Source organism: Theobroma cacao, chromosome 2 (genome assembly GCF_000208745.1).
Source record: "Theobroma cacao cultivar B97-61/B2 chromosome 2, Criollo_cocoa_genome_V2, whole genome shotgun sequence".
Classification (NCBI taxonomy): Eukaryota; Viridiplantae; Streptophyta; class Magnoliopsida; order Malvales; family Malvaceae; genus Theobroma; species Theobroma cacao.
In genome coordinates, this window is record NC_030851.1 from 16,694,476 (window position 1) to 16,715,414 (window position 20,939).

Consider the following 20,939-nt stretch of genomic DNA (forward strand, 5'->3'; position numbering starts at 1 on the left):
GGATATTCACCTTAGTGGCGTGGTTGGTTGCCTTAGATAATTATTAAGGATTGACGTAGAAAGTTATTAATGGTACAAACAACTACGAAACCTGATAAATGATTACTGGTTAATCGTGGAAAGGTGGAAATTGAAATCCCAGTTACAGTTACAATTCGGAAGGATATGGGAGAAATCAATGAGGGTATAGGTGATGTTTGGAATGGATGATGTGATTAAATTCAAGGATTATAAAATTTAAGTATGGAGGGAACTACAAAATGATGTCATGATATTATAAGATGATAATTGGGCACAAATATAGACTAAGGGAGACAAATTGTGGAACTTGGGAGAAGGTGAATCCTTGATTTAATAAATATTATGAATGTAGAGCGTGGAGAAAGATGAACTATTTTCATGGTCATTTTATACTGAAAGTCAACAAAACTATTTGAGTTACAAGACAAGAAAGACAATTAATTGTGAATGTTAAGAAATTGTGGAATGTCATACATGGTGAAAAAAATTTTGTGTGTGCTATTATATGTTGAGAATTTGCTGCACAATATGGAAAGATTGTCCTAAGGTGAGACTTATTGGTTGAAGATAGGTGTTAAAGGATAAAATGAGTTTGAAAAATATTGACTTAGCTAAATGGGGAGGGTTAGTAAAACCACAAGGCCAATTGTGTGGCACACTGGAAATCTATGAAGATGAATTGGGGATTGAATGGACGAGTATTTATTTATATATCTTTAAGAATAGGTGCATGTCTATAGAACGATATGCTTGGGATGTTAAGGAGTAAATAAGAGACTAAGTGTTTCAAGAATGCACAAATATCTTCGAGAAGGAATTACTAATCATACACGGCAAGTATAAAATGTGGGATTTTTAAAACTTACTGAGGAGCCTAATGGCTAAGTCACGAGTTAAGTAATCACATGTGGTGAGACATGAGTTTAAGATAGGTATCCCCAAGGAAATACTCAAGAGGAGTTTTGCTATGGATCTTGTGAAAGCAAGCATTAAGTTATGTGGTTATAAAGGGAAAGCCGTTAGCTGAAAGTGAGGTTCGTATTGACATTAAAAAGTACTTGAGGAGGACCTCGTTTTAAGTCTTACAATTTCAAGTACAAACTGCAGATTGGTCTAGGGGGAATGATGTCACATTAGTATGGAAGAATGGAACAAAGGATGATTGAAGATAATCTGGATAATGAAGTCCAATAATGAAAACTTCTTAATGTAGTATGGAAATTGAAATTCGAAAATGCTTGAGGCATGCACGATTCAAATGAGTCTAAGTTTTAGGTGACTCATTAAAGTCGAAATGCAACAAGGATAATATATATATATATATAGGTTAGAGGTATGAAGAATAATTGAGAAATAAGGATGACTTTAGGGATTGTGGTATTGCATAACATGCAATGATCTAATAAAGATGAACCCACCCTTGAGAGATCAACAAGATTATAAAGCATATGCGGATACTAAACTGCAATTTAATGAAAATGACATTTAGTAAGTGAGATGTGATTAATGACATTATGATGCACGGATATATAGTATGATGAAACTCAAGCATATAACTGGAAATGATATAAACGATATCAAGTTATGTGTAGGCATAACAAGAATGTTGACATGCACTATGAGGATTTTTATATTGAATCTTGAATAGGGATGGGGATGAATAAAGGGAAACGTAGTCCAAGGCACGCGAACACATGGATCCCTATTCCTAACGAGGAACGTTGACATTTGAAAATGCATGTACATACCGTTCATGTGAAATTGATGACTTGATCAACTGAGGTGAAAAATTGTTCTCAATAATTTGAGATTTGAACTTTATGTATTTGATGAGTTGCATACATGGTATAACAACAAGAAGTCCCATTAGAAGTTGAACTATGATGATATAAGAAATTTTGGAAAATAGTCAGAGGATTGAGACTAAAGAATGCTATGAATAATCGAAGTATGTGGCGTAAATGCAAGATAAACCTGAAGTATGTGGGAATATGTTAAGACCCGGAACTACCATCGAGCCCGTGACAACCGCTGCGACGTCCCGATAGGCATTCATTACCCGGAATGTCAATCAAAACCTTGCAAGGCTTAACATCGGTTTTTCTCGCTTCCTCTGTGAGTATTAGTCACTAAAATTATGTTTTGAGATATTATAAACTAATTCCAAATCAAAACAATAGAAAAATAATTTTTTTCTCACAGAGGTATTTTGGTCATTTTTTCTCAAAAATCTCAAAATCCGCTAAAAATGTAGCATGTGGGTGCAAAACACATATTTCATAATCAAAAATAAATTTGGATGTCTAAAACATTCGTTTAAAATGAAATTATGATTATTAGAATAAAATAAAAATATTGAATAAAATACTCAAGTTTCTCATAAAACAATATTTTTAAAACATTGCATAAATAATTTTTATAACGTAAAAGCAAAATAAAATCAAATATATTGTAATATAGTAAGCTAGAGTATTTATTTTAATTTACAGTAACAAGTGAGCCCTTGAATAACCAAAAGTAAGAAAGATTGTAAACCTAAAGTTTGGAAGATGCAAATCCAATGGTGGTCCTCGATGAAATCAGCTATCTATAGACTATCCTGAGCCTGAAATTGGTGGAAAGGAGGGTGGTGAGATTATATAATCCTAGTGAGTAAACAAATACCATCTAAAATATCTAAAGTCAAGTAAATGGAGACAGATAAAATAGTTTAACATACTGTAATTCATCACCTTTTAACTTGTTTCAACCAAATAAAATCAATTCATATAAATCGAGTAATCAATATGGCTTATGAATTTCTTAATTTGGCTCGTGCCAAAACCATTCCCATACCCAGTTATCTGGGATGCCTTGATCGAAGGCTATCCTAACCGAGTCCGCCAAGGCTGTTAAAAAGTTATGTACGCATAATCATGTTTTTATTTTGAAAACATAGTCGTTCCTTGGCATTGGCCAAGTTCCCCTCACGTGGTGGTTGGGTGTGAAGTGAACTCTAAAGTTTGACATCAGAAGTTACCCTACGCGCCTCTCCAATTGAGGTACATATATATGACCAGGTTTCGTGCCCCTCTAATAGGTTGGTCCACAAAACCAGCCCACTACAGCAAGCTAAACCCACCATACAATAAAAATTCAACAACATGATATGGCAATTTTATCATTATCCAGCTTTTCAAGGCAAACAACAATTTACACATTTCAACACAAATACCAATTCAGCCATTCATGCCAATTTTGTCATAAGCCAATCAATTAGAACCATAAATTCACAATACATCAAATGGTCTTTAATTACTCTATTTGCAAAGCCATCATTCAATTTCAGAACAATTTTATGAAATCATTTTATTTAAACACATTTTTGTTTATAAAACCTAAAAATTTACCATTTAAACTCATTTTTCATAAAATCACAAAATCGGATAAAAACCACTCTAGATAATTAAGACGATAGTAAGGTTACTCACAATGTCTAGAGTGCGAATTTTCTAAGTACTCTGACTACTGATCCTCGGATGCAATTTTCTTGCCTTTATCAGAGGACTCACCACCTTGACATAGTACAAAATCGAGAAACTTACTACATTGATACTAAATCGAAATTAAACTAATTTAAACTACTAATGTATGATATGAAATGCAAAATGCACAAGTAACCATCTAAACCCAGTATTGGCCTAATTCGTCTTATCACCTGATTAATTGGCCAACGCGTCCAATTTAGCTCCAAATTGCTCCATTTCTTTTCCAATACCTTAATTCACCAAACACAAGTCAAATAACCTAAAATTTGGTAAAACCATCTTCATTTTTCTTCTTACAATTTTCGGTCAATAATGGTGCATTAACACTGTGGTTTTTTCCTATTACTTTTTCACACCATAATTCATCATTTTCTAACCAATTCTCTTAAAATAAAAAATCAAATTTATCCTCACTCAATACAAGGTAGGTTCGGCCATTGATAGGTGATGGGGAAAATGAATTCTTTTCTTGTTGTTTTGCTTATAGACATGGTAAACTAACTAAAAACACTAACATAACTTGAAATCAAATCAATCCAACATCATTGTCTCTCCATACCCATTCGGCTAGCCATGAATTCACCATGAAAACATGAAATTTAACCATGAAAAATAAGGAGAAATGCTTAAGGAAAATAGATTTCAAGTTTAAATTGAGAAATCCTACCTTTTTCACTTGTTTTCGTTGATTTTCCACACTTTTTCTCTTGAAATTCTCCACCTAGGGTTCTTGTTCTTTCTTTTCTTCCTTTGTTCTTCTTTGGCTGGCCATATGAATGAGAAATGGGCTGATTTTGTGCTAATTTATAAGGAAAATAATGAATGGATGAGATTTTGACATATGTCAGCATTCCATTGGTCCATGTGTCATACTTAGCCATTAAGCAATCTCTCTCCACCACTTAAATTTCTTCAATTATCCATGATAATATTGGGTAAAATTCATGTGCTGGACAAGTGTTAGGTGGTGTAAAATTACAAATTTGCCCCTGGGGTGGCAAATGACTAAATACCCTTATGCTCGAAAAAATGTCGAATTTAAAATTCTTCACTTCTCAAACTCAAATTATACTCCCAATGATCAATCTTAGTCAAAAATTCCAGCCAACACTCACATCTTAACCTCGGGTGGCAAAATGACCATTTTACCCCTAAGTCATGAAAATTCCAATTTGACTCCAAATCGGCCATTGAACTCTGAATCACCATTTTAAGTCATTCTGGGGTTTTAAAATTCTCAATTTCATCTTAAAATCTCTATTTGAACTAGTTTGAGGCTTAATTCAACTTAATTGTATCGTTTGGTACAATACCGTCCTATAACGATTTTTGAGGTACCCAAGTAAACAAACATGCATTCTTATGTAAGAATGGCATAATAAACATATTGTAGAGTCGGGCTTGACAGAATAATTGAAGGCATTAACCTTCCTCAACGTTGAGACCATGTATAGAAATGAATATGGCATGTTTATAATGTTGTAGGCTACATAATAACGTATGGGGTTAAGATGAATGAATCAATATTGAGGAGTTTGGCAAGGAGCGGAATAATAAAATGGTGATTTAAGTATACATAAGTAAGTATAATATGTGATTGAAATCGGTATGATTGAGATGGGATTATGGTTTAAATTTAATGATAGTGATAGAGGCATGCTTGGTGTCTCAATATAAGAGATCATGGTTGTGAAGGGTACTGCTGATCAAATTCTAAAGGATAATAATAGACATAAGTGAAGTATTCAAGTTGAATTGGAGGTGAATGAAGTGAATAAATTGAAATTCCCTATAAAGGAGAAATGGAATAAGATCATAGAGTGAGATTGATAACTCGACACCGACGTGAATTCGAGGACGAATTCTATTTAAGTGGGGGAGACTGTAATACCCCGTACTTTGAAGTGGTGACTACTAAAGCTTATCGGATGCCAATTGAGGTTAATTATAATGTTTAAAAGTGATGAAACATGAAAAGAATAGTTTGGGATAAAATATTTCGCACACGAGGAAATAACAACAAAATAATAATACTTTTATCGAGAAGAATTTACAAGATAAAAAGTGATTCGGAAGTGAATTGAAGCACAATAAGGTATTTTGGGTACCAAGGAGACCCGAGAAAATTTTTGAAATAAAATAATATTAAAATATTAATATTTTATTCAGTATCGAAATTTTTCGTGAAGAAGAAGTATGTGGTCAATCTAAGTGGGGGAGAAGAAGAATGAGAAAAATTTCAAAGAAAAATGATGTTAATGGGGACGCGTGTCTTTATTAAGTAAAGATAGTGCGGCTAAATAAATATTTTAAACATTATGGGGACACCGCGTTGGAGTATAAATTTTATACCTTATTTGTACATGTGTAGAAAAAGATAATAGAAGAAAATTGGAGTTAAATGAGTATTGGGAGGATTAAACTAAAAAGGGAAAAACTTAGAGGGTAAAACGATAATTTCATACAAAATTTGGTCATAGCTTTCAAAGGAAGCTTTGACTCTTTTTTTTTTTTTTGTCCTTCATGGCCAACCATCTCATAATGAAATGTTGAAATGTAAGGCATGCCTAAGCCAACCAATGAAGATGGCGTTAATAACAATGACAAAAGAAGACAATATTTGCATAAAAAAGTAATATTTTATCCAAGCCATCTAGGGACCAACAACAACTCTTTTTTTCAAGATAGGGGTGCATATTTTTTTTATGCTTCTTTGGGATAGACGGCATCCCATATTGGCTGCCACTTGGCATGCAAAGAGTGCATACTTATCTTGACTCCATTGATATCAACGGCAAGGAGAGGAAAGTTTTTTTTTAAGGATTTTGGTTTAAATTGTAAAAGGAAGCTTCGATTTTGGGGAGTCACTAGCTGCGAGGAATAGAGAGGAGAGGAAGCCATTTGCAGAAGAAGAAAGAAACGAAGAAGAAAGAGAGAAAGAGAGAAAGGGGAAAGCTAAAAAAAAAGGAAAGAAAGAAAATATATATGTACAAAATGAGAGAGGTAAGAGTTTAATTTTTTTAGCTCCGATTTGGGTATTTTCTAGAGGGGAAAGGTTTGATCTTTTGGAGCTGGTAGAGGAAGTGAGAGCTCGAGTTGTTTGGGTAGTAGTGAGGAGATCCGGTTTTGGCAAACAAAAGAGAGAATTGGGTTTTGGTGCTAACCGGTAAAAAGGGAAATCCAATCGGGAGGCCGGTTAGCAAGGGAAAAAAGAAAAGAAAATTTTAAGGTTAAAAGAAAGGGAGAGGAAGTCGACTGTAGAGAGAGAGAGAGAGAGAAAGAGAGAGCTGGTGAGAGAGTATAAAAAAAAACAAAGAGGAGAGAGTGGGCATAGCCCAATGAGAAAAGAATGGGCATGGCCCAATAGGAAGAAACGGGAAGAGCCCATGGAAAAGGCCCAATGGCAACAAAGAAAGAAAAGTTCAAAAGGGAATAAAGGTGGAGACTTGGGCTTGAGCCAACCTAGCCCAAACAGGTAAAAGTTTCGTTGCTTTTATTGGGCTTGTTATGAAGTTGGACTATTTGGGGCTAGCCCACTTGTTTAGTTAAATCTTGGTTATTAGTGATATGAATTAAATTTAAATTACTTTAATACAATATTTAAAAATTCTTTTATGATGTCTCATAGGACAAAGCAAAGAAGAAAATAGGAAATTGATGAATAGTACTCAAGTGTAGTTAAGAAATTTTAAATGATTCGTTGTGAAGAATTATTATTGTCAGAGGAATTTATTTGCACAAGTTAGTTGAAAATGTTAAGTTGAATGGTATAATATTTGGAAGAAATAAGGATGAATAATGTGGATTGAAATTGAAAAATAATTGGATAGATTTGAAATGACTGTGGTTATCATAAATATAGTTAATATTGCAAAAATATAAGATGGATTTGGGCGAAAATTATTTAGAAAGGTTGAAGTAGGCATGTGACATCATAAATAAATTACCGGTGATATAATCTAAAGAATTACATAAGCAACGGATATAAGTAATTTGAGTAAAAATGTATTAAAATGTGAGTTAATTGATGATGGTTTCATGATAAGGTGAAAAATATAAATTTGAGTAAGCATTAATTGATTGAAGTACTGCCCATATACGTATATAATTAAATAAATTGAGTTTGTATTATTGTTAGGAAATGCAAAGGTAAGGTTAGAGCACTATGGTGGCGTGTCAAAGTAAATAACGAGTGATCGGCCAGTGAAAATAGTTAGAGACACCTCCGAACAAATAATGACTTAAAATCTCGTTGTTGCCAAGTGAGTGAACTTGCATTAAAATGTTTTGGGATATATACAGTTATGTTAGATTGACTCCTCTAAAATGTTTTAGTGGTGTTCCTTCAAAAACTCGCACGAGAACAAGCCCTTATGAAATGTTTTTATGTTATAAAATGGATAGTGTGATGAATCCATGTGTTTCTGTATAATATTGATGTGTGTGTATATATATGTATATATACTATGTCATAAATTATACATTGTGTGACAAAATGCAACCGTGCATGTGCGGGGTAAGTGCACACCTGCCGGTGATGACAGTGGTGAGGGAGATGGATGATGATATTGCTTGTGCACGATGTGGGGGGATGCACACGATGACTCTGGCTATGTGCACGATGTGGGGGGATGCACATGAGCTGGGTGAGACGGGGTGTTCGGCTATGTGCACGATGTGGAGGGATGCACATAAGCTAAGTGAGATGATGGTGTATGTGCTTATATATATATTTACTATATAGAGATGTTTGGATATAATATGTGATTGCACTGTCTGTTGGAAACTTGAGTATTGTCAATGTGTTCAATTTAATGTTTAATGTGGCATGAGTGTGGATTTTCCCGGTGGCAGTGAAAGCCCCTTGGATTTTATCTGGCCAAAATTTCGTTGTAGCGAGAATGCCTTTTCGTTGCAGTGAGAGTCAATCTATTATGCTTGACTTGCTTGAATTTTACTAAAGTTTTCACTTCTCAACTTCTTTGTTGTTCATGAGTCTTTCGTCATCAAGTGACATAACGACTAAGGGTTTGAATGAGGGGTTTTTAAATAGAAATAAACTAAATTGCATTATTTTGAACTTAAGTGCTTCAGGATTTCTAAACCTTCCTTAACGTTGCTTGCTCATTTCTTATGTTCACTCACTGAGTTTATACTCACGTTTTCAACTTCATGTTTTTAGATTCAAGGGTGGTTGGGACGTAGATTGAGGTGCCCATGTACGCCCATCTTTCGGTAGGTATCCTGGTATTCAGTAGTCATATTCTCCATCTAGAGTCACTCCGCTGACGGTCCAGGTCATTGTATATGCTCAATGTGAATTGATAAAATACATTGGATAGACTATCTATGTATATTTCGAACTACGATGCCAATGTGAGCATCCACTTGGGTTCTATGAATTGCATTTGAAGAAATTGACATTTGAACACTATGAAGTATAGATCTTAAAGAAATATGATAGATAGATGGACTAATATACAAGTGCATATAGAGAGACTTGCTTAGGCCTAATGGGCTGTGCCTATTGGGTCCTTTCGTCGATCATGGCTAGGAAATTGGGCTGTGACACAAGCAATCCAAGCTTGAATAAATCCCTTAGAGTGACTCGCTCACTCTAAGTGTACAAGAAGAAAAGAAATAAAGAAGTACCTATGATCACTTACTTGATCTAGATGGTACAAGATGAAGTGTTGAACACTATTACAAAGATTGGCGTTTAAGTGTAGTAAGGTGCAGTGAAGATTTTCTAGTTTTTCAGCTTTATATCTCTTGAAAGCCTTCAATTCTCTCGAAAAATTGATTTCTAACCATTGGAAGACCCTTTTATCCTTGAAGAAACAACTCTGATGGTAATTTGACAATTTATGGCCATTGGAAATAATTGAGGATGAATTCTAGCCATTAATCTGTCTTGTAGTGCTCTGGTTCAAATTACAGATAAAAAGCTCTTAGTTGACTGACTTGGTCGACTAAGTTGGTTCTGTTTCAAGTTGCAGATTCTGATAGAGAGTAGTTAGTCGACTGACTTGGTCAACTAAGTTGGTTCTATTTCTTAAACTTTTCAGCCCGTTATTCCTCTAATTTGAAACTTGGTCAACAAACATTCTTCCTTGTTTCACCAATAAGCTTCCTTTTTGTTGATCAAACGTTTTTCTTTATTTTCATGTTCTTTGATAGGCACAATTGGAAGATTGATTTATTATTTCCATATGACTTTTTGTCCTGCAACTTAGGTAAAAATGTTAGACACAAATGAATGGGAATATTTTGCTATCATCAAAAACATATAGAGTCAAAATTCTCTATCTGTTATTTTTTATTATCACAAAACGCTCCAAGATTAATAATGCAATGTCTATGTTCAATATGAATGCTTCAAATCTTTATGCATAATGAGTTGCTCCCCCTTAGTCAATGCATCTAGTTTTCTTTAAAGATTTGTAATAAACTATTTATCATATCCATAACAGCTAAACAAGATATACAATGCCCACAGTAGCTAAGCAAGATATATTAAATATCCATAATAATTAGCACATAATATTCAATAAAATCCTAACTAAGCATCACACACATAAATTAAACATGGAAACCTATCACACTCAATTTAACTTACTTTTCCTTCTCTCTTTTCTTGCCATCATTAAAAAAAATATTCAAAACTTCCCCTTAATGAGTGCATCTAGATTTTTCTTTAATCTTTAAATCAAACTTTAATGAATAGGAATCATAAGCACTCATATACTTAAGTCATACAAGCTTATAGATATAGTTCAATAACTTAAAGAGTCAAGCTTGTGTCTATGTAAGAACAAACGTATGGGAGTTAAATCCTTTCAAGAATTTGTCAAAGATTACTCAAATAATATTCAAGCAAATTTGATCATTTTGTCATAATCAAAACTATAAAAATTTTAAAGCTAACAATACATAGTTTATCCTTTGAAATGATTTAGGCCATTTTTAGACCAATTGAGCCTTTTGTTGCCTTCCTTTACATAATTTATCCTTAGTTTCCCCCTTTGAGCCGAATGACACATTTTCTTTGTTTGAACACTTAATTTTTAGCCTAGACCCTTATATTGATATTTCCAACAATTCTTGCATCCCTCATTCCTAAGTATGTAAGTCAATTTAGGGATGTTATGAGCTAGGTAGTGAAAAAGGTTGTAACGATGAAAATTAATGAAAAGTTCAAAAATATGATTGTATTCATCTCATTATCCAATAAAAAAACTAAGTTTAGGGGTGTGAAATTGAAAAAAAGAAATGAGAGAAAAAGAAGAAAAAAAAAAGAATGTAGTGTTGAACAAAAGAAACTTTTGATGAAAAAGGGATATACTAGACAAAAGAAAATAAAGTTCTGAATAGGTCCTAGATTGAGGGTGATTTGGGCTATACATTATCCTATATCCAACCTTAACCCTAGCTATACATTACAAGCTAATTAAAGTCCTATTGATCCTTAATTTAGTGTTAATCTACATTAGTGGAGAGAAGATGAAAAGTAAACTTACGAAATTTAATCACTTATTTGAATTTGGCAAATATATAAACTTATCTAGATTGTACAATGTTCTAGGTGAAAAGATTGCGCACACACACACACACAAAAATTCACTTAACAATAAGCTTGCATTTTAATTGAAACATAAACTTGAATAATATTTGTATGTTGCTTAGAGTTATGAATATGGATTAACTTTTAAGGATATTAAAGGTGATGAATTAAATAGTGCAATTTAATTCTGGTTAAATGTTTTCGTTGTTTAAGTTATTGAATTTTGTTCTATGTTTTGCCTGAGGACTAGCAAAATCTTAAGTTTAGGGATGTGATAACTCTATTATATAGAGTTATTTTGACATATTTTGGGGGCTTAAGTAGCTAGATTTTTTAGATTTTAGGTTCGAATTTTAGTATTTTAAGTGTTTTTCTAGTTTAAGTTAGATTACGTGTTAAGTACATGTTGAGTAGTTAATTTAAGTTATTTTAGTTCAATTTTACTTTATTTTTCTTTAATTTACTTTAAAAAGAAGGGTTATTGTCAATGTCTCTCATGGTATTATGTAGGATATTTGATAAGAAAGGTGCATTTGAGTTGAAATCGCAAAACTATGGTAAAGGCTTCATTCGTACATGTGGCAGTTTTCCAAGGATAACTTAAGACACAAAAGTTCAATTGATAAGATTATTAATCCATTGGAAAGATAAAAGAACAGGCTACAACCTTTATGTTTACCACTCCATCTAGTTCAGATTTGATCAAGGTGAAAATTGAGTTGGAAGACAATGGACAGTTGTAGTTTTGCACAGCATGTTGATTGGAGGCCACGGCTCTGAGTTATTCATGGCCGCGATACTGAGGGAGCTAAGGCCACAGCATTGGGAAGATCGTGGCAGTAGCACTAGACAGTTTAGATGCACCATATTTTGGCCCGAGACCAGAGCCCTGCGACACCACCAATGACAGCCACAATGTCGCGATGCCACACTAGTTTCCAAAAATAAAATGTTTGACGGTAAATTCGAAATTAAGGCACCTTGCACATATTTAAGGGACTTTTATATAGGAGAGAAGGGGGCAGCAGCTATTCTGAAGATTTGGAGCCAAGAATAAAGTAAGAAAGCAAGAGAATTGAAGAAAGATTCAAGATCAAAAGCTTCAATTATTAGTTTATTTCTCTATTTTTGTGGTTCTTTTATTTTCTTTGACTTGGATTCATGGTTAAATTTCTTTAGATGATATTTTATTTGAATATTAAGAGTTAAATTTTTTTTTTAGGATTATGGTGGATTTCAACATGTAGCCTAAATATTTGTTTCTTTTTTATTTGTCATGAATGGGTATAGTTTTGCTTATTCAAATCTGTTCTTAATGCTTTTAATTGCCTTATCAACAATTAATTGATTTGTGAATCTAATAACTCGATAGAAAGATTTTAGGTAAGATAAAAATTTGAATAGTGTATATTCACGTCACGTAGGTGATCTAATTAGCGATTTGGGTAGACTTATGTCAATTGAAATACACAGCCAAATTAGGACACTAGTTTAATGAACTAAATTTAATTGATTCCTATAAACATATAGTGAACTAATTAAGTTAGATATTTGTGCAAGCATCTTGACGAAGACTTGTACATAGTCTTGGATCCTAGGTTAGCAAAACGACTCATCAAGGTAAATAATGAGAGAAGTTGGTATCAAATGAAATGTTAAGTGAAACCATAATCCTAAGTCTTTAGACTATTGCCTTTCTTAATTATATTTAATTGCTACTAGTATTTTAGTATTTATTTTAATTTCATTGTTAATTAGTTTTTCTTTAATTTTTAATTACTTAAATAAGATTAATTTATTATAAAATATTAATCCTTAGTGAAAATTGAAAAACAAATCCCTATGGGAATGATACTCTGCTTCTACTATATTACTTGTTTACGATCACATGCACTTGTGTGAAAATTCAACAACAACAACTTTCATTTATTTTTTTTACCTCTTTCTAACTCCATCTTCCTTTTTTTTTCCATTGAAATTAAAAATTAAAACATTTTAAATTTTCCCCGAAACCTTTTCCACTTTCTTTTTCTTGTTTTTTCAATAGCCATCCAAACTAAAATCCTACTGAATCCCTAAGAGAATGTTGCTAAAACCCTAAATGTCATGAGCCAAATTCCAAACATGACTGGTGTAAGGGTATCGATGGGAGTGACCTTCTTAAACCAAGTAAGCTTAATGATGAATAATAAACCAATAACCATATGAGCTTTATGGGAACCATCACCATTGAGTCATATGTAAACAAAAATTAGCATGATTATATCATGTAATAGAAATGTCATTTCAATCTAACACACTCATGTGCTCATAATGTGGAAGCAACATACATAATAATCTAAGTATAATACATCTTGTGGCAATCATCCATAATATCAATTATTACATGATATAAACAAAGTCAAAATCCATAACAGTCAAATATGAAGACTGAACCATCAAACCAAATCCAATGGAGTATGACTCAATGTAGAAAGGCTAACACCTAATAGATGCCATATGACCACTTACCAAAACTGACTGTAGAAGTAGCTCCTTCCAAAAGACAATAAGCTAAGAAATGTAATGATATAAAACAACAAGTGCATCTTACATGTCGTAGTTAGATGAATGTAGAGAAGCTCTAATCTTCCTCTTCTTCCTTATGATCATCTTCCTCATTATCACTTGTGGAAGGATTTTTTTTACTAAAAATAAATAAATAGAGATTATTATAGAAAAATAAATAAAATAAAATAAAAACAACTGAAAAGAAAGAAAAAAAATATAAGTTTCGAAAGCTTGGGTTGCCTCACAAGAAGCACTTCTTTATAGTCAATAGCTTGACTTTGGTTGAGGTCTTCCTTCACCCTTTACGAATGTTTTAGTTTACATGGAAAAAACTTGAGGTGTGAAAGTAGCCTCCTCCTAAGATAAGGTTATAGTGGCTTTAACTCAAGATTTGGTGCTTGCTCAAACCAAGGTGGTGGAATAGGTAGACTTTTACCCAACTTCTTAAATTGAGTTCTTCTTAAATAATGCACTTTGGGTATAGCCTTCAAAACATGTGTAACATTTATGAGTTCTTCACTCTGGTCCATTGTTGTTGCATTTTGAACAAAACAAGCCTCAAAGGGTTTCTTTGGATTTTCCATATCAACAACCTCCTTAGGTAACTCACCAACTATATCCAGAAAAGGAATGGGAGGCACATATGGCTTAACTTATGGTGGTGTAGATATTTCCTCCCCTTGCTTAATTTCTCCATCTTGAACTTGCTTGCTGGAAGTATTCTCTTGATTTACTTTATCTCCAACATCTACTGCATTGTTGCCATTTACCTCGTCAAGATGCTTACCATATTCTTGTCTTCAGGATTAAGCTCCGTGTCATTTGGTAAAGTTTCTTGAGGCTTATTATTGATGTCATTACTATGTTGACTCACATGTGTCTTAATGTTTCTTAGTGAAGCTTCTTGACTTTGATTGATTGCATCTATATTTGCCATGTATTGCATAAACATTGCTTCTAAAGTTGGCTTTTTCTCAAGTATAGGGGTTCTAACTTGTGACTAAAAACCATTATGGAAAATAGGTTGTGATGAATATGCAAGACCCTAATCATTACTCCATGAAAAATTTTGGTGATTCCACCTTGGCTTGTAACTGTTGGAGTATGAATTATTTTGCTACCCATTGAAGCTTCCATCAAATTGCATTGATTCATAATAAGTTGGACAACAATCACTTGAATGCCTATCTCCACAAAGCTCTCATGTCACAAAACGACTTTGAAAAACATTAACACCTAAAGTGTCAATTTTCTAAGACAAAGCATCTACTTGGGCAGTTAAAGCACTGATAGCCAATTCATAATCACTCACAACCCTCTTAGGCTCAAATTGTTCAAATGGCCACTAATAGTTATAATAATTCATTACCTCAACCAAAAGTACCTAAAAACAAAGAAAAAGAAATGAAAAGAAAAATCTGAAGTAAAATTAAGAATGCTTGGTATAAATATTAACAAGAAAGAATTAAAAATCAATTCCTCGGTAATGGCACCAAAAACTTGTTGATTTCTCTTGCAAATGCACGTATTGCAAAGATAATATAATGATGAGTAGAGTGTCGATCCCATAGGGAATTGAATTAATCCTTACTATTAATTATTAAAATTACACACCCTAATTTTATTCAAACAACCTAATTATTAAAAAGAAAAATTAATACTAATAACTCAAACTAATCTAAAATCTATAAGCAAGTTTACTTTATTAGATTCGAGTGACTACTAGACCTAAGATTATAATGTCCCTCAATACTTCATCTAATATCATCTTTCTCTTAACTTAGTTTAATGGATTAAGTTGTTAACCTAGAGTCCTAATTTATTTACATGCCTCTATCAAGTTTCTCATAAAAATTTCTCTCCCAATTAATTTACTATATGTCCATGCAAATTAAATTGAAGAAAGATTCATTAAATTTGTGCTCTAATTTTGGCTACATATGGCTTATAGGTGTATGTCTAACCTATATGCAAATCAAACCACCTAATCAGCTAAGTGTATTCAATCATATGCAATTTTATTCAAGATCTACCTAAATCTCATTCGTCAAGGTTTAACCTAGGTTTCCAATTCAATCAAATTGGTAGCCAATCAACTAGAAGCATTGAGAACAAAATAGAATAAATAACTTAAATAGATCAAACATAAGTGAAAGAGAGATAAATAAATCAGACTATGTATTGAGTTCAATCATAATCTTAGATAAATAATTTAGTTCCCCATCAAGTTACACATCATCACCAAATTAAGTTTAAACATTAAAATCAAAGTAAAGAAATAAAAGTATAACAAAAAGTTAATAGAACACAGGAACTGTAATCTTGATCTTCCAAATCTTCTTGCATCCCTTAACTTCTTCTCAGCTTCAATGACTTTGTGCCTTGATCTAAGCTTTCAAACCGGTGTCTCGTTCTTGTTTTTTTAAAGTTAGGTCAAGTTGGGTGAAGAAAGAAGTCAATTCTAATTTGAATTTCCTCATTAGACTACGTGAGCGATAACCTACTCCACCAAAGCCGAGCCTCGACCATTTAATTAGTAGAAATCGTAATTGCTCTAGGACTATTGCAATGCTTCAATTTTGATAAGATTTTTTACTTTCTTCCAAGCTGAACTAGGCAAAGTGGTAAACATGAAAGTTTTATATTTTTCTCTTAGCCTACCAATGGTCTAAGAATCAACTCATTTGAAGTTTTATAGAGAGATTTATGGTCAAAATACCAAAATATGTGCAGTAGATGTCTGTACCTTGAAGTTGCTTTGCTTCTTCCATTAAAATTCTTCCTTTATTAAACACCTACAAAAACACGAATAAATCAATAACAACCTATCTTAATCACATTAACACTAAATTAAGCATAAAATTAACTAAGATTAGATTGATTCACTTAAATTAATTAACTTAAAATAATTTAAATAAAATCTACTAATTTCTGTGTATTACTGTAAAAACTAGGCTGAATTATTATCAAAGTTAAGCCTAAATAACTTTATATCATAGAGTTATCAAGCTTACATGTGTGAGTTATGAACAACTCTATGAGAAAATACAGGAAAAGGAAACAAGCTAATGGGGAAGAATATTTAACAAAATACACTTTCAAAAAATATGCATTTAAACATTTATCAAATGTTTTGCAAACACCGCCTTTTCAAGCATAACCATAATTTAAACCCGCCTCTCCAAGCGTAATCATAAATCATTACCCACCTCTCCAAGCATATTCATAAAACATTCCTGCTTAACCAAGTATCAAATATCCACATAGTTTCCAAGTCTGTTAACTTCCAAACGAATCATGGACCAAATAATCCCATAGTCTCCAAGTCTGTTGTCTTTCAAATGAATCAAGGATAGTAAAATGTTTTTATAAACTATAGTTTGTTAAATGATTTCTAAGCCTTTCAAAAGAATTCAAATGTTGTAAACTGATACAAGTGATTTAATTGAAATTGGTTGCTGAAAATCAATTTGAAAATGTTTAAAATACATAAACAAGTATTCCAAAGGTTTAATTATAAAACCAAATCATTTGCACTGAGAAAATCCTTTGAAAAGTAAAGAAATAGCCCAAAACAAACTCGATCTTTCTATACTTGCCTAGAAGTATCAATAGATTTGCTTGATTTATCGATAAATAGCAAATAAAATGCAACTTAAGGGTTAATGGAAGCTATCTATTGATACTTTTCTCGAAAGTATTGATAGTTCAAGCATGGAGTTCAAATTTTCAACATAAAACTCATCACTAGGACATCAACTAAGGCTATTAGTCATCCATAGTCAAGTAACCAATGTTCAAACATCAAATAAGCACCATCCATAATACAAATTCATCACATTAGACATCACGTCAAAGAAACCCTAGAGCACTAGCTAAGGGAAAGAAAATCATCTAGTGTTGTCACACTAGAAAGGTCCAGAACATATAGTCACCGACCACAAAAGAAAATGGTAGAACTCTGTTAATTACCATATCTAACAAGTTTTGGGAAATTACCTCTACCAGCTCAAGTTGTAACTCATTGTGCATAATGGTTAGTAATTACCCTTACTAGCTACTAGACCTTATCTCGATAAGCTCCCTCAATCACAATACAAACAATCCCATATTCAAAATTCAATCCAATAAAGGGGTGATTCCAATCACTGACATATTAAAAGGTGTTAGCTTTAAAATTATTATAGTTTTGATTATGACAAAATGATCAAATTTGCTTGAACATTATTTGAGTGATCTTTGACAAGTTCTTGAAATGATTTAACTCCTATACATTTGTTCTTCCATAGTTACAAGCTTGACTCTTGAAGTTATTGAACTATATTTATAAGCTTGTATGACTTAGTATACGAGTGCTTATGATTCCTATTAATTGAAGTCAGATTTAAAGATTAAAGGAAAATCTAGAATCACTCATTAAGAGGGAGTGTTGAATATCCTTTTTAATGATGACAAAAAAGGAGAAAAGGAAAACTAAGTTAAATTGAGTGTGATAGGTTTTCATGTTTAATTTATGTGTGTGATGCTTAGTTATGGGTTTATTGAATATTATGTGCTAGTTATTATGGATATTCAATATATCTTGCTTAGCTACTATGGGCATTGTATATCTTGTTTAGCTATTGTGGATATTATAAATTGTTTATTGCAAATTTTTAAAGAAAATTAGATGCATTGACTAAGGGGGAGCAACTCATTATGCATAAAGATTTGAAGCATTCATATTGAACAAAGACATTGCACTCTTAATCTAGGAGTGTTTTGTCATCATAAAAAATAAGAGAAAGGGAATGTTGACTATATATGTTTTTGATGATAGCAAAATATTCCTATTTATTGGTGTCTAATTATATTATTTAAGTGTGCAAGAGAGAGCTTATTTTCATTAATATATTTGGTATTTGAAAGCAAGTCAAGATGCTTGTTCAGTTGCAAGATGGGTTAATTAGTTAAACAAGTAAAGAAGAAAAAGTTTTAATGAAGACAAATTAGGCTTAACTGACTAACACAAATCCTTAATCAATTAAAGCATTTTGGGCACTACACTAAAGATAAACAAAAAGGTCTTAACTGGTTAACACAAGATTTAATCAGTTAAGCGAGTGCTAGATATAAAAAGAAGCCTTTTTGTCGGTTAACCAAGGGAATTAGTTAGCTAAAATCCAAAAATGAAGATCCAAAATAAAGGCACTCAAATTTGTGAAGAACAATTCAAGAAGTCTCAAATGACTAACATATCTCATGGCTGTTTAAGGAAAATGGAATATCAGTGTTACCAAGCTAAGAGAAGAATTAATCAAACAAAGAAAAGTTGGTGAAGCCGGTTACTTTAGAAACAGTAAGCTCTTAATCGATTAAAGTCTTTCTTAATCGATTAACAAAGTAAAGCAGACTGCGAGACAAAGAAAACTTAATTGATTAAGAAGTATGGTTAACCAACTAAAAGCTCACTGTTAAAAATTTGAATTTAAGCAAAAAAGGACAAAATAATAGTTCAAACGGTTAGTTTCTATCTCCAACTGCCAGAAGTGATTTTACAAGTATTTAAAGCCTTTCTAATAGTCAAAAATTAGATAGAGAAGTTATCCAAAGTGATTTTGAGCTTAAAAGACCAAAAACCTTCTCTTTACACTTGTATTTCACTCCCAATTTTTGAAAAAGTGTTTGAGCTTAACTTTATACATCTTAGATCAGCTAAGTGATCAATTGTACTTTATCTTTTCTCTATTTTTTATTTATTTAGAGTATGAGAGACACTCTAAGGGGTTGATCAAGCTTGGGTTAGCTTGGTTGTTGTGGTAGGTTCTAACTAAGCCTTAGAAACGTTAGTTTTGAGTTTTGGTTGATCTCAGGAAAAACTAATGTTAAAGGTTGTGGCTAAGCTTGTAAGAAGCCATTTTGGGTTTTGGTTGATCCCGTGAAAAACCATTGTTAAAGGTTGTGGCTGAACCTATGGAAAGCCATTGTAAAAGCTTGGTAAAAGCTTGAGAATTCCACTTATTTTAGTAAATTGATTTGAAAATCCTTGATTGGGAGATCAAGGTAATGGATGTAGGTCAAGAGGACCAAACCACTATAAATCATTATGTTTTGTCTACCTTCTTTTATTTTTTTCTCACTCTTGGCACTTAAATGATTCCTCCAGCAAGCTTTAAATGTCCATTTCTGAAATTTCGTTTATCAGCTCTTTACTTGGAAGGAATTTTAGTGTCATTCCAAAAGTGCTATTCACCCCCCCTTTAGCACGTTCAATAAGTGGTATCAGAGTCTAACCCTCATTTTTAAGGCTTAACATCCTTAGAGGAGATACAAATGGCTTTAGAAAAATCTGTTGATTCTGAGGGTCAATGCATAAATATGCCTCTTATATTTGATGGATCAAACTATCCTTATTGGAGTACTAGAATGTCCATTTATGTTAAGGCTTATGATTATGAGATGTGGGATGTCATTACAGATAGTCCTTTCATCCCTATGATTACTAATTCGGCAAATGGTGAGAAAACTCCCAAAAATAGAAGTAAGTGGACTAAAGCTGAAATGAGGAGAGTACAAATCAACTCTAAGGCCATCCACACTCTCATTTGTGCACTTGATTATAAAGAATATAATAATGTGTTCATGTGCAAACGTGCTAAGGAAGTATAGAAAAAATTAGTAGAGTTATATGAAGAAACAAAGAAGGAAATGAAATTGGAAGACAAGTCTTGTGAGAATCAATGCTCAACAAGCAACATGGCAAATGCAGACAAGGAATCAAGTGGAGATGAATCCTCAAATCAAATTGAATTATGCCTCATGGCTCTTCAAGAGATAAAGGTAATTTCTTCATCTTGTGAACTTAATTCATATGTTTTTAATGAATTGCATGATACTTTTAAAGATTTAGCATTTTAGTTTGAGAAAATGAATATGAAGCACAAGAAAATTATTTCCATACTTGATGCTGAAAATGAATTTTTGATGAAAACAAAAATTGACTTGGAAAAAGCAAATGAAAATTTGGAAAAGGATTTTGAAGCTTACCAAAAGAAAATTGATATTTTGGAAAAAGGAAATGTTGATGTGGAAAGGAAATTTGAATATTTATTAAATGAGAAACAAAAGGCTTCCATGAATTCCTCATCTTCCAAAATGACCAAATACAATCATTGCACATTTTATAGTTATTGTTCATTCACTTGTCCAATTAAAAAATATGTACCTTACAAATTTAAACAAGTGTGGGTTCCAAAAGGAACTTTGTGCAACAAGACTAACTTTCAAGAATCCAAAGA

General features: G+C 32.5%; 2 long non-coding RNA genes across 2 annotated transcripts; one reads left to right on the plus strand and one right to left on the minus strand.

Annotated features, from left to right (window-relative positions):
- Nucleotides 2,479-3,756, minus strand: LOC108660813. The gene is made up of 3 exons (XR_001926505.1): nucleotides 3,719-3,756; nucleotides 3,492-3,575; nucleotides 2,479-2,626 (listed from the first exon to the last, which is right to left on the minus strand). It is a non-coding gene; the product is annotated as an uncharacterized LOC108660813 (long non-coding RNA).
- On the plus strand, nucleotides 6,440-12,223 carry LOC108660789. The gene is made up of 3 exons (XR_001926478.1): nucleotides 6,440-7,023; nucleotides 8,731-8,783; nucleotides 11,623-12,223. It is a non-coding gene; the product is annotated as an uncharacterized LOC108660789 (long non-coding RNA).